Raw genomic sequence first — 15781 nt, forward strand, 5'->3', positions numbered from 1 at the left:
ATCACCTTGTGGCTCCATGAGAGCCACTGTCAAGCTATTGACATTAAAGAAGCGCTTGTTGGGAGGCAACCCAATTTTATTTATCTAATTTTTATTTTATTTTATTCTATATTATTGTTATTTTGTGTTTTATTAGGCACATGATCATGAGGAGTCACGAAAAAATCAAAAAAATTAAAAACAGAGTCAAAAACAGCAGAAAAAAATTTGCACCCTAGAGGAAGCACAGGCTGGCGTTCAACGCTAGTGAGATGCATCTGGCTGGCGTTCAATGCCAGAACAAAGCATCATTCTGGCGCTGAACGCCAGAAACAAGCAACATTCTGGCGCTGAACGCCAGGAATGTGCCTAAAGAAGAAAAACTGGCGCTGAACGCCAGTAACAAGCATAAAACTGGCGTTCAACGCCAGGAACATGCTTTACATGGGCGTTGAACGCCCAGAATGTGCCCCACACGGCGTTTAAATGCCAGAATGGTGTGCCAAGGAATTTTACATGCCTATTTGGTGCAGGGATGGAATTCCTTGACACCTCAGGATCTGTGGACCCCACAGGATCCCCACCTACTATATTCCCACCTTACCTCCTAATCCTATTTTTGTGATTTGTATTCCCCATGTCACATTCCCAACACTCTTCACCAATCACCTCAATTCATCTTCCAATCACCCCCTTCACCACTCACATCCATCCCCTCTTTCCATAAACCCCACCTACCTTCAAAAATTCAAAAATTTTTCCCACCATTCCCACCCTAAATGGCCGAACATACCCTCCCCCTCTCCCTATATATACCCTTTCATTCTACTTCATTTTCACACAACACAATCCCCTCTTCCTCACTTGGCCGACCAACACTTCCCTTCTCCTCCATATTTCTTCTTCTTCTTCTTCTTCTTCTTTCTTCTCTTGCTCGAGGGCGAGCAATATTTTAAGTTTGGTGTGGTAAAAGCATAAGCTTTTTATTTTTCCATTACCATCAATGGCACCTAAGGCCGGAGAATCCTCTAGAAAAGGAAAAGGGAAGACAAAAGCTTCCACCTCCGAGTCATGGGAGATGGAAAGATTCATCTCCAAGAGCCATCAAGACCACTTCTATGATGTTGTGGTAAAGAAGAAGGTGATCCCTGAGGTCCCTTTCAAGCTCAAGAAAAATGAGTAACCGGAGATCCGACATGAAATCCGAAGAAGAGGTTGGGAAGTCCTAACCAACCCCATACAACAAGTCGGAATCTTAATGGTTCAAGAGTTCTATGCCAATGCATGGATCACTAGTAACCATGATCAAAGTATGAACCCGAGTCCAAAGAATTATCTAACAATGGTTCGGGGGAAATACTTAGATTTTAGTCCGGAGAATGTGAGATTGGCATTCCACTTGCCCATGATGCAAGGAGATGAACGCCCCTACACTAGAAGGGTCAACTTTAATCAAAGGTTGGACCAAGTCCTTACGGACATATGTGTGGAAGGAGCTCAATGGAAGAGAGACTCCAAAGGCAAGCCAGTCCAACTAAGAAGACTAGACCTCAAGCCTGTGGCTAGAGGATGATTGGAGTTCATTCAACGCTCCATCATTCCCACTAGCAACCGATCCGAAGTTACTGTGGATCGGGCCATCATGATTCACAGCATCATGATTGGAGAGGAAGTAGAAGTTCATGAGGTCATCTCCAATGAAATCTACAAAATAGCCGACAAGCCCTCACCCATGGCACGGCTAGCTTTTCCTCACCTTATTTGCCATCTATGTTACTCAGCTGGAGTTATCATAGAAGGAGACATCTCCATTGAAGAGGATAAGCCCATCACCAAGAAGAGGATGGAGCAAGCAAGAGAGACCCTTCACGGTTCTCAAGAGATGCATGAGGAAGCTCATCATCAAGAAATCCCTGAGATGCCTCAAGGGATGCACTTTCCTCCCAACAACTATTGGGAACAACTCAACACTTCCTTAGAAGATTTGAGCCACAATGTTGAACAATTAAGGGTGGAACATCTGGAGCACTCCATCATTCTCCAAGAAATAAGAGAAGATCAAAGAGCAATGAGGGAGGAGCAACAAAGGCAAGGAAGGGACATAGAAGAGCTTAAGAACATCATTGGCCTTTCAAGAAGAAGACGCCACTAAAGGTGGATTCATTCCTTGTTCTTTAGTTTTTTTTCTGTTTTCGGTTTTTAATGTTGTGTTTATTTATGTTTTGTGTCTTTACTTCATGATCATTAGTATGTAGTAACTATGTCTTAAAGCTATGAATAAATTCCATTAATCCTTCACCACCTCTCTTAAATGAAATATGTTTTAATTCAAAGAACAGAAGTACATGAATTTCAAATTTATCCTTGAATTTAGTTTAATTATTGATGTGGTGACAATACTTTTTGTTTTCTGATGAATGCTTGAACAGTGCATATGTCTTTGATCTTGTTGTTCATGAATGTTAAAATTGTTGGCTCTTGAAAGAATGATGAACAAAGAAAATGTTATTGATGATCTGAAAATCATGAAATTGATTCTTGAAGCAAGAAAAAGCAGTGAAAAAGAAAGCTTGCGAAAAAAAATAATATATTTGGTGAAAAAAAATAGAAAGAAAAAGAAAAAGCAAGCAGAAAAAGCCAATAGCCCTTAAAACCAAAAGGCAAGGGTAAAAAGGATCCAAGGCTTTGAGCATCAATGGATAGGAGAGCCCAAGAAAATAAAATCCAGGCCTAAGCGGCTAAACCAAGCTGTCCCTAACCATGTGCTTGTGTCATGAAGGTCCAAGTGAAAAGCTTGAGACTGAGTGGTTAAAGTCGTGATCCAAAGCAAAAAGAGTGTGCTTAAGAGCTCTGGACACCTCTAACTGGGGACTCTAGCAAAGCTGTGTCACAATCTGAAAAGGTTCACCCAGTCATGTGTCTGTGGCATTTATGTATCCGGTGGTAATACTGGAAAACAAAGTGCTTAGGGCCACGGCCAAGACTCATTAGTAGCTGTGTTCAAAAATCAACATGCTTAACTAGGAAAGTTAATAACACTATCCAAAATTCTAAGTTCCTGATGAGCGGATAATTTGTATACTTTTTGGCATTGTTTTTAGTATGTTTTTGATATCTTTTAGTTAGATTTTAGTACATTTTTATTAGTTTTTATTTAAAATTCACTTTTCTGGACTTTACTATGAGTTTGTGTGTTTTTCTGTGATTTCAGGTATTTTCTGGCTGAAATTGAGGGACCTGAGCAAAAATCTGATTCAGAGACCAAAAAGGACTGCAGATGCTGTTGGATTCTGACCTCCCTGCACTCGAAGTGGATTTTCTGGAGCTACAGAAGCCCAATTGGCGCGCTCTCAACGGCGTTGGAAAGTAGACATCCAGGGCTTTCCAGCAATATATAATAGTCCATACTTTGTCCAAGATTTGATGGCCCAAACCCGCAAAGCAATCCGGCCTCAGGAATTCCAGCGTTAAACGCCGGAACAGGAATAAAAGTTGGAGTTAAACGCCCAAACTGGCCTGGGAGCTGGCGTTTAACTCCAGAAAAGTTCTCTACACGAATTTCCTTGATGCTCAGCCCAAGCACACACCAAGTGGGCCCGGAAGTGGATTTTTATGTCATTTACTCATCTTTGTACACCTAGGCTACTAGTTATCTATAAGTAGGACCTTTTACTATTGTATTTGTATCGAGACTTTGGTAGCTATCTTTGTTTTATGCTATCTTAGACCTCTGGGAGGCTGGCCATTCGGCCATGCCTAGACCCTGTTCTTATGTATTTTCAACGGTGGAGTTTCTACACACCATAGATTAAGGGTGTGGAGCTCTGCTGTACCTCGAGTATTAATGCAATTACTATTGTTCTTCCATTCAATTCCGCTTGTTCTTTTACCAAGATATCACTTGTTCTTCAACATGATGATGGTGATGATTGACGCCCATCACCACTCTCACCTATGAACAAGGTGACTGACAACCATTCTTGTTCTACAAGCATTCGAGGCTTAGTGAATATCTCTTGGATTCTTCGGAGTCTTCGTGGTATAGGCAGGACCTGATGACAGCATTCAAGAGAATCCGGAAGGTCTAACCTTGTCTGTGGTGTTCTGAGTAGGATTCAATGACTGAATGACTGTGACGTGCTTCAAACCCTGAGGGCGGGGGCGTTAGTGATAACGCAAAAGAATCACTGGATTCTATTCCGCGCCTGATTGAAACCGACAGATGAATTCCGCTATGCCGTGACAGGACATATGCAATCGCTTTCACTGAGAGGATTGGGAGGTAGCTGCTGACAACAGTGAGACCCTATACGAGCTGCCATGGAAAGGAGTAAGAAAGGATTGGATGAAGGCTGTAGGAAAGCAGAGAGACGGAAGGGAAGGCATCTTCATACACTTGTCTGAAGCTCATACACCAATGATATACATAAGTATCACTATCTTATCTTCTATGTTATTTTCGTTCATCACCATATATCTGAGTTTGCCTGACTAAGATTTACAAGATGACCATAGCTTGCTTCAATACTAACAATCTCCGTGGATCGCCCCTTACTCACGTAAGGTTTTATTACTTGGACGACCCAGTGCACTTGCTGGTTAGTTGTGCGAAGTTGTGTAATGCCATGGTATTAAGCGCACCAAGTTTTTGGAGCCATTACCAGGGATTATGAGAGTTGTGAAAAAGTATAGTTCACAATTTCGCCGACCAAGTTTTTGGCGCCGTTGCGGGGATTGTTCATGTTTTGAGCAAGCTTTTGGTAACATCAGAGCCAAGATCCGGCAACAACATCAAATTTTTGGTGTTATTGCCCGGATTGTTTAGGCTGGACAACTGACGGTTCATCTTGTTGCTTAGATTAGGTATTTTTTTTTCGAAATTCTTGAAGGTGAATTCTAGAGTTTCATGATGATTTGTTGAAATCTGGCTGGCTGAGAAGCCATGTCTAATCTGATTGGACCGAGGTTTCAACTTATCACCACAAGAGCTTGTTGATTTCGTATCAATCTTGCTGTTGGAGCAGTGATTTGCTAAGGCTTGGCTGACCTTGGTCATGTCTAGTTTTGGACCGAAGCTTTCTTTGAAAGCTTGGCTGGCTGTGAAGCCATGTCTAATTCCTGGACCGGAGCCTTAGACTAGCATTGCACTGATTCCTGGAATTCTCATTAAGAATTTTGATACTTTTTTTCACTTAATTTTCGAAAAATACAAAAAAATTTGCAAAACCATAAAATCCCAAAATATTTCTTGTTTGAGTCTAGAGTCTCATCTTAAGTTTAGTGTCAAATGCATGTTTTTGTTATATTTTCGAATCCATGCATATATTTCTTTGTTTTGATCTTTGAATTCTATTGACTTGAAGTATTTTGTGTGTCTCATATGCATTTTCATGTTGTTAGTGTCAGTAGTACACAAACTGCTAAGTTTGGTGTCTTGCATGCATTGTTAATTGATTCCTTTTGCATTTTGATTATCAAAAAATCCAAAAATATTTTTAATTTGTGTCCTTTCAGTCAATGATACAAAGAATTGAAGATTCAAAACATGCTGCAGAGGAATTATACAGAAAAAAGCTGAGCATTCAAAAATGCCCAGTGAGAAGGCAGACTGGCGTTTAAACGCCGCCAGGGTACCTGGTTGGGCGTTTAACGCCCAAAAAGGGTGCATTTTGGGCGTTAAACGCCAGAATGTATACCATTCTGGGCATTTAACGCCAGGATGGTGCTAGGGGGAAGATTTTGTTTTCAAATCAATTTTTTCAAATTTTTCAAAATCAAATCTTTTTCAAATCAAATCTTTTCAATCAAATGTTTTCAAATCAATTTCTTTCCTTTTTAAAAGATACTTACTAACAATTAATGATTTGATTGAACATCACAAGATTGTTACCTTTCTGTTGAGAAAGGTTTGAATGTTTCAAATCATATCTTTTCTTGTTAAGCAAGTCATTCATTTTTAAAATCATATCTTTTCAAATAGTTTTCAAATCATATCTTCTCAATCACATTTTTTTTAATCTTTTTAACCACATCTTTTTCAAAACAGTTTTCAATCAAATCTTTTTAATTTCTAATTTCAAAATCTTTTTCAAAAATCACTTGGTTTCTTTTCCACTTTTATTTTCGAAAATTAATTAATGTTTTTCAAAATAACTTCAAAATTTTTCACTTGATTTTCGAAAATAAACTTCCCTCCTTCCCACATCCTTCTATTTATGGAGTGCCACTCATTCTCAATGCACAATTCGAACCTTATCTAACTAAAGTTCGAATTTATCTTCTCCTTCTTCTTTCTATTTCTCTTTTCCTCTGACACTTAAAGGAATCTCTATACTGTGACATAGAGGATTCCACATTTTCTTGTTCCCTTCTCTTTCATATGAGCAGGAGCAAGGACAAAGGCATTCTTGTTGAAGCTGATCCTGAACCCGAAAGGACTTTGAAGAGAAAGCTAAGAGAAGCCAAAGCACAACTCTCTTTAGAGGACCTGACCGAATTCTTCAAGGAAGAAACATGGCAGCAGAAAACAACAACAATGCAAACAATGCAAGGGAGGTGCTGGGTGACTTTACTGCACCTACTCCTGATTTTTATGGGAGAAGCATCTCTATCCCTGCCATTGGAGCAAACAACTTTGAGCTTAAGCCTCAATTAGTTTCTCTAATGCAACAGAATTGCAAGTTCCATGGACTTCCAATGGAAGATCCTCATCAGTTTTTAGCTGAATTCTTGCAAATCTGTGACACAGTCAAGACTAATGGGGTTAACCCTGAAGTCTATAGACTGATGCTATTCCCTTTTGCTGTAAGAGACAGAGCTAGAATATGGTTGGACTCTCAACCTAAAGAAAGCCTGGACTCATGGGAAAAGCTAGTCAATGCCTTCTTGGCAAAATTCTTTCCACCACAAAGATGGAGTAAGCTTAGAGTGGAAGTCCAAACCTTTAGACAAAAGGATGGAGAATCCCTCTATGAAGCTTGGGAAAGATACAAACAATTAATCAGAAAATGTCCTTCTGACATGCTTTCTGAATGGAGCATCATAGGTATTTTCTATGATGGTCTCTCTGAACTATCTAAGATGTCCTTGGATAGCTCTGCAGGAGGATCTCTTCATCTGAAGAAGACGCCTGCAGAAGCTCAAGAGCTGATTGAAATGGTTGCAAATAACCAATTCATGTACACTTCTGAAAGGAATCCTGTGAACAATGGGACTAATCAGAAGAAAGGAGTTCTTGAGATTGATGCTCTGAATGCCATACTGGCTCAGAATAAGATATTGACTCAACAAGTCAATTTGATTTCTCAAAGTCTGTCTGGAATGCAAAATGCACCAAACAGTACTAAGGATGCTTCATCTAAGGAAGAAGCTTATGATCCTGAGAACCCTTCCATGGAAGAGGTGAATTACCTAGGAGAACCCTATGGAAACACCTATAATTCTTCATGGAGAAATCACCCAAATCTCTCATGGAAGAATCAAGAGAGACCTCAACAAGGTTCAATAACAATAATGGTGGAAGAAACAGGTTTAGCAATGGCAAGCCTTTTCCATCATCTTCTCAGCAACAGACAGAGAGTTCTAAGCAGAATACTTCTGACTTAGCAACAATGGTCTCTGATCTAATAAAGACCACTCAAAGTTTCATGAATGAAACAAGGTCCTCCATCAGAAATTTGGAAGGACAAGTGGGTCAGCTGAGCAAGAAAGTTACTGAACTCCCTCCTAGCACTCTCCCAAGTAATACAGAAGAAAATCCAAAAGGAGAGTGCAAAGCCATAGACATGGCCGAATTCTGGGAGGAAGGAGAGGCAGTGAACGCCACTGAGGAAGACCTCAATGGGCGTGCACTGGCCTCCAGTGAGTTCCCCAATGAGGAACCATGGGAATCTGAGGCTCAAAATGAGACCATAGAGATTCCATTGGACTTACTTCTGCCATTCATGAGCTCTGATGAGTATTCTTCCTCTGAAGAGGATGAGTATGTTACTGAAGAGCAAGTTGCTAAATACCTTGGAGCAATCATGAAACTAAATGACAAGTTATTTGGAAATGAGACTTGGGAGGATGAACCTCCCTTGCTCACCAAAGAACTGGATGACTTGTCTAGGCAGAAACTACCTCAAAAGAGGCAGGATCCTGGGAAGTTTTCTATACCTTGTACCATAGGCACCATGACCTTCAAGAAGGCCTTGTGTGACTTAGGGTCAAGTGTAAACCTCATGCCCCTCTCTGTAATGGAGAAATTAGGGATCCTTGAGGTGCAAGCTGCAAGAATCTCATTAGAGATGGCAGACAATTCAAGAAAACAAGCTCATGGACTTATAGAGAATGTTTTGGTGAAGATTGAAGACCATTACATTCCTACTGATTTCATAGTCCTAGAGACTGGGAAGTGCATGGATGAATCCATCATCCTTGGCAGACCATTCCTAGCCACAGCAAAGGCTGTGATTGATGTTGATAGAGGAGAGTTGATCATTCAAGTGAATGAAGAATCCATGGTGTTTAAGGCCCAAGGATATCCCTCTATCATCATGGAGAGGAAGCATGAAGAGCTTCTCTCAAAACAGAGCCAAACAGAGCCCCCACAGTCAAACTCTAAGTTTGGTGTTGGGAGGCCACAACCAAACTCTAAGTTTGGTGTTGAAACCCCACATTCAAACTCTAAGTTTGGTGTTGGGAGGTTTCAACACGGTTCTGAGTGTTTCTGAGGCTCCATGGGAGTCCTCTGTCAAGCTAATGACACTAAAGAAGCGCTTGTTGGGAGGCAACCCAATGTTTATAATTAATTATTTTCTTTTGTTATTTTATCTTTTTTTTGTAGGTTGATGATCATAAGAAGTCACAAAAACAATGAAAAAAGCAAAAACAAAATGAAAAACAGGAAGAAAAACAGCACACCCTGGAGGAAGATGCTGCTGGCGTTCAAACGCCAGTCAGCCTAGCAGTTGGGCGTTTAACGCCCAGTCTGGCACCTTTCTGGGCGTTTAACGCCAGAAAAGGGCACCAGACTGGCGTTAAACGCCAGTAAAGGGCAACAACCTGGCGTTAAACGCCAGGAATGGGCACCAGCCCGGCGTTTAACGCCAGAAATGGCTCAAAACGTGATTTTGAGCAACTTTGGTGCAGGGATGACTTTTCCTTGACACTACAGGATCTGTGGACCCCACAGGACCCTACCATCACTCTCTCTCTTCTTCCCCCATTCACCAATCACCTCAACACCTCTTCCCCAAAAACCCTTCACCTATCAAATCCCATCTTTCTCTTCACCACTCACATCCATCCTTCATAAAACCCCACCAACCTCACCCTTCAAATTCAAACCACTTTCCCTCCCAAACCCACCCTCAAATGGCCGAACCTTTACCCCCCTCTCTCCTATAAATACCCTTCTTCACCCTTCATTTTCACACAACCTAAAGACCACTTCTTCCCCCTTTGGCCGAACACACTACCCTCCCCCTCTTCCTCATTTCTTCTTCTTCTACTCCTTTCTTTCTTCTTTTGCTCGAGGACGAGCAAACATTTTAAGTTTGGTGTGGTAAAAGCGTTGCTTTTTCGTTTTTCCATAACCATTATGGCACCAAAGGCCGGAGAAACCTCTAAAAAGAGGAAAGGGAAAGCAAAAGCTTCCACCTCCGAGTCATGGGAGATGGATAGATTCCTCTCAAGGGTGCATCAAGACCACTTCTATGAAGTTGTGGCCTTGAAGAAGGTGATCCCCGAAGTCCCCTTTTTACTCAAAAAGGGTGAATATCCGGAGATCCGCCATGAGATCCAAAGAAGAGGTTGGGAAGTTCTCACCAACCCCATTCAACAAGTTGGAATCTTGATGGTTCAAGAGTTCTATGCCAATGCATGGATCACAAAGAACCATGACCAAAGTGTGAACCCGAATCCAAAGAATTATCTTACTATGGTTCGGGGGAAATACTTGGATTTTAGTCCGGAGAGTGTGAGGGTGGCGTTCAACTTGCCTATGATGCAAGGAGATGAACATCCTTACACTAGAAGGGTCAACTTTGATCAAAGGTTGGACCAAGTCCTCACAGTCATATGTGAAGAGGGCGCACAATGGAAGCAAGATTCAAGAGGAAAGCCGGTCCAATTGAGAAGGCATGACCTCAAGCCCGTGGCTAGAGGATGGTTAGAGTTCATACAACGCTCAATCATTCCCACTAGCAACCGGTCCGAAGTTACCATAGACCGGGCCATCATGATCCATAGCATCATGATTGGAGAAGAAATAGAAGTTAATGAGTTGGAGTTGACATAGAAGGAGATATCCCCATTGATGAGGACAAGCCCATCACCAAGAAAAGGATGGAATACACAAGAGACCCCTCTCATCAAGAAATCCCTGAGATTCCTCAAGGGATGAACTTTCCTCCACAAAACTATTGGGAGCAACTAAACACCTCCCTAGGAGAATTAAGTTCCAACATGGGACAACTAAGGGTGGAGCATCAAGAACACTCCATTCTCCTCCATGAAATTAGAGAAGATCAAAGAATCATGAGGGAGGAGCAACAAAGACAAGGAAGAGACATTGAGGAGCTCAAGCACTCCATAGGACCTTCAAAGCAAGGAAGAGCCGCCATCACTAAGGTGGACCCATTCCTTGATTTCCTTGTTCTTTATTCCCTTGTTTTTCGAAATTTTTAGTGCTTTATGTTATCCATGCTTGTGTCTTATGATCATTAGTGTCTTAGTGTCTATGCCTTAAAGTTATGAATGTCCTATGAATCCATCACCTTTCTTGAATAAAAATGTGCTTAATTGAAAAAGGAAGAATTGCATGAATTTTGAATTTTATAATAGTTTAATTATTTTGATGTGGTGGCAATATTTTTGTTCTCTGAATGTATGTGTAAACAGTGCATATGTATCTTGAATTTGTGGTTCATGAATGTTGGCTCTTGAAAGAATGATGAAAAAGGAGACATGTTACTGAGGATCTGAAAAATCAATAAAATGATTCTTGAAGCAAGAAAAAGCTATTCAAAAAAAAAAAAAAAAAAAAATCGAAAAAAAAAAAAAAAAAAAAGAAGAAAGAAAAAGAAAAGAAATAAAGTTGTGATCCAAGGCAAATAAGAGTGTGCTTAAGAACCCTGGACACCTCTAATTGGGGACTTTAGCAAAGCTGAGTCACAATCTGAAAAGGTTCACCCAATTATGTGTCTGTGGCATGTATGTATCCGGTGGTAATACTGGCAGACAGAGTGCTTTGGGCCACAGCCAAGACTCAATAAATAGCTATGTTCAAGAATCATCATACTTTACTAGGAGAATCATTAACACTATCTGGACTCTGAGTTCCTAAAGAAGCCAACCATTCTGAGTTACAAGGGATAGAGTGAGATGCCAAAACTATTCAGAGGCAAAAAGTTAAAAGCCCCGCTCATCTAATTAATACTGATCTTCATAGATGTTTTTGGAGTTCATTGCATATTCTCTTCTTTTTATCCTATTTGATTTTCAGTTGCTTGAGGACAAGCAACAATTTAAGTTTGGTGTTGTGATGAGCGGATAATTTGTATACTTTTTGGCATTGTTTTTAGTATGTTTTTGATATCTTTTAGTTAGATTTTAGTACATTTTTATTAGTTTTTATTTAAAATTCACTTTTCTGGACTTTACTATGAGTTTGTGTGTTTTTCTGTGATTTCAGGTATTTTCTGGCTGAAATTGAGGGACCTGAGCAAAAATCTGATTCAGAGACCAAAAAGGACTGCAGATGCTGTTGGATTCTGACCTCCCTGCACTCGAAGTGGATTTTCTGGAGCTACAGAAGCCCAATTGGCGCGCTCTCAACGGCGTTGGAAAGTAGACATCCAGGGCTTTCCAGCAATATATAATAGTCCATACTTTGTCCAAGATTTGATGGCCCAAACCCGCAAAGCAATCCGGCCTCAGGAATTCCAGCGTTAAACGCCGGAACAGGAATAAAAGTTGGAGTTAAACGCCCAAACTGGCCTGGGAGCTGGCGTTTAACTCCAGAAAAGTTCTCTACACGAATTTCCTTGATTGCTCAGCCCAAGCACACACCAAGTGGGCCCGGAAGTGGATTTTTATGTCATTTACTCATCTTTGTACACCTAGGCTACTAGTTATCTATAAGTAGGACCTTTTACTATTGTATTTGTATCGAGACTTTGGTAGCTATCTTTGTTTTATGCTATCTTAGACCTCTGGGAGGCTGGCCATTCGGCCATGCCTAGACCCTGTTCTTATGTATTTTCAACGGTGGAGTTTCTACACACCATAGATTAAGGGTGTGGAGCTCTGCTGTACCTCGAGTATTAATGCAATTACTATTGTTCTTCCATTCAATTCCGCTTGTTCTTTTACCAAGATATCACTTGTTCTTCAACATGATGATGGTGATGATTGACGCCCATCACCACTCTCACCTATGAACAAGGTGACTGACAACCATTCTTGTTCTACAAGCATTCGAGGCTTAGTGAATATCTCTTGGATTCTTCGGAGTCTTCGTGGTATAGGCAGGACCTGATGACAGCATTCAAGAGAATCCGGAAGGTCTAACCTTGTCTGTGGTGTTCTGAGTAGGATTCAATGACTGAATGACTGTGACGTGCTTCAAACCCTGAGGGCGGGGGCGTTAGTGATAACGCAAAAGAATCACTGGATTCTATTCCGCGCCTGATTGAGAACCGACAGATGAATTCCGCTATGCCGTGACAGGACATATGCAATCGCTTTCACTGAGAGGATGGGAGGTAGCTGCTGACAACAGTGAGACCCTATACGAGCTTGCCATGGAAAGGAGTAAGAAAGGATTGGATGAAGGCTGTAGGAAAGCAGAGAGACGGAAGGGAAGGCATCTTCATACACTTGTCTGAAGCTCATACACCAATGATATACATAAGTATCACTATCTTTATCTTCTATGTTATTTTCGTTCATCACCATATATATCTGAGTTTGCCTGACTAAGATTTACAAGATGACCATAGCTTGCTTCAATACTAACAATCTCCGTGGGATCGACCCTTACTCACGTAAGGTTTTATTACTTGGACGACCCAGTGCACTTGCTGGTTAGTTGTGCGAAGTTGTGTAATGCCATGGTATTAAGCGCACCAAGTTTTTGGAGCCATTACCAGGGATTATGAGAGTTGTGAAAAAGTATAGTTCACAATTTCGCCGACCAGTTCCTAAAGAAGCCAATCATTCAGAATTTCAAAGGAAAAAGTGAGATGCCAAAACTGTTCAGAAGCAAAAAGCTACAGGTCCCGCTCATCTAATTATAATTAATATTCATTGATATTTTGGAATTTATAGTATATTCTCTTCTTTTTATCCTATTTGATTTTCAGTTGCTTGGGGACAAGCAACAATCTAAGTTTGGTGTTGTGATGAGCGGATAATTTATACGCTTTTTGGCATTGTTTTTAGGTAGTTTTTAGTAATTTCAAGCTACTTTTAGGGATGTTTTCATTAGTTTTTATGTTAAATTCATATTTCTGGACTTTACTATGAGTTTGTGTGTTTTTCTGTGATTTCAAGTAATTTCTGGCTGAAATTGAGGGACTTGAGCAAAACTCTGAAAAAGGCTGACAAAAAAGACTGCTGATGCTGTTGGAATCTGACCTCCCTGCACTCAAAGTGGATTTTCTGGAGCTACAGAACTCCAAATGGTGCGCTCTCAACGGCGTTAAACGCTAGAAAAACGTCATGATCCGGAGTTGAACGCCCAAAACACGTCATAACTTGGAGTTCAACTCCAAGAGAAGCCTCAGCTCGTGGATAGATCAAGCTCAGCCCAAGCATACACCAAGTGGGCCCCGGAAGTGGATTTATGCATCAATTACTTACTCATGTAAACCCTAGTAGCTAGTCTAGTATAAATAGGATAGTTTACTATTGTATTAGACATCTTTGGTCTCAGTTTTGTTTTATCCTTCATCTTAGGAGACTATTGATCACGTTTTGGGGGCTGGCCATTCGGCCATGCCTGAACCTTTCACTTATGTATTTTCAACAGTGGAGTTTCTGCACACCATAGATTAAGGGTGTGGAGCTCTGCTGTACCTCGAGTTTCAATACAATTATTATTACTTTCTATTCAATTCTCTTTTATTCTTATTCCAAGATATACGTTGAACCACACTTTGATGAATGTGATGATCCGTGACACTCATCATCATTCTCACCTATGAACGCGCGTGACTGACAACCACTTCCGTTCTACCTTAGGCGGGGCGCATATCTCTTAGATTCCCCAACAGAATCTTCGTGGTATAAGCTAGATAGATGGCGGCATTCATGAGGATCCGGAAAGTCTAAACCTTGTCTATGGTATTCCGAGTAGGATTCTGGGATTGAATGACTGTGACGAGCTTCAAACTCCTGAAGGCTGGGCGTGATGACAAATGCAAAAGAATCAAGGGATTCTATTCCAACCTGATTGAGAACCGACAGATGATTAGCCATGCCGTGACAGAGCATAGGACCATTTTCACTGAGAGGATGGGATGTAGCCATTGACAACGGTGATGCCCTATATACAGCTTGCCATGTAAAGGAGTAAGAAGGATTGGATGAAAGCAATAAGAAAGTAGAGATTCAAGAGGAGCACAGTATCTCCATACGCCTATCTGAAATTCCCACTATTGATTTACATAAGTATTTCTATCCTATTTTATTTTCTTTTTATTATTAATTATTTGAAAATCCATAAAACAATTTAATCCGCCTAACTGAGATTTACAAGGTGACCATAGCTTGCTTCATACTAACAATCTCCGTGGGATCGATCCTTACTCACGTAAGGTATTACTTGGACGACCCAGTGCACTTGCTGGTTAAGTTGAACGGAGTTGTGAATTGAATTTTAGACACCGTGATATTGAGCACCAGTTGCACTAACGTGACCACTAACGTTGCCTTATAAACCTTCGCAAGCGTTATTGGGACTCACCTTTCCCAATAACGTTGCCTTGTGCCCCTTGTCACTATGTTAGAGTTCACGTTAGTGTAACTAACGTGGCTCTTAACGTGGGTATGCCTCATCTTTGAGAGCGTTAGTGGCACTCACCTTTGTCACTAACGCTCCAGGTGCTCCTACTCTCCACATTAGAGCTCACGTTAACTAAGATAACGTGGCCACTAACGTGGTAGTGAATGCCATCTCCAACGTTAGTGACAAAGGTGAGTGTCACTAACGTTGGCTCATCAATCTTAGCTCCACGTTAACTTTCACGTTAGTGGTCTTAACGTGACCACTAACATGGCCAATGCTAGTTTGATCCAACGTTAGTGACAAAGGTGAGTGTCACTAACGTTGGCATTGTTCATCTCTTCCACGTTAGAGTTCACGTCAACTAAGTTAACGTGACTCTTAACGTGGTTCATTGCCACATTTTGGTGCGTTAGTGGTGTTCACGTTTACCACTAACATTGGAGCTTTCTTTGCCTCCACGTTAACTACCACGTAAATCTAGTTAACGTGGCAATTAACGTGGGCTTATGATGGCTTCACAGGCGTTATTGGTGATCACTTTTCTCATTAACGTTGCAAGCTCTTTCCCATTCCATGTTAGTGGTCACGTTAACTAGGTTAATGTGGCTACTAACGTGGTTCTTCCTTGCTTTCTTGTACATGTTCCAGAGAGTTATGCCCAGTTTGTGCGTATTCTGTGCCTGAAACCCACGCGTGCGCGCACCTGGCGCGTACGCGTCCTTCTCCTAAACTGCGCATCGGCGCATAAGCGTGCATAACGCGTCCCCGCCGGTAAAAAAAAAGAGTTTTTTTTTCTCCTCTGCCATT

The 15781-nt window shown here is 41.1% G+C and overlaps 1 non-coding gene across 1 annotated transcript; it reads right to left on the minus strand.

Moving 5' to 3' along the window:
- Positions 1-6897: 6897 nt before the first annotated feature.
- On the minus strand, positions 6898-7005 carry LOC130978617 (small nucleolar RNA R71). Its single transcript, XR_009086239.1, has one exon. It is a non-coding gene; the product is annotated as a small nucleolar RNA R71 (small nucleolar RNA).
- Between the last annotated feature and the right edge of the window lie 8776 nt (positions 7006-15781).

This window comes from Arachis stenosperma, chromosome 4 (assembly GCF_014773155.1).
Source record: "Arachis stenosperma cultivar V10309 chromosome 4, arast.V10309.gnm1.PFL2, whole genome shotgun sequence".
Taxonomy (NCBI): domain Eukaryota; kingdom Viridiplantae; phylum Streptophyta; class Magnoliopsida; order Fabales; family Fabaceae; genus Arachis; species Arachis stenosperma.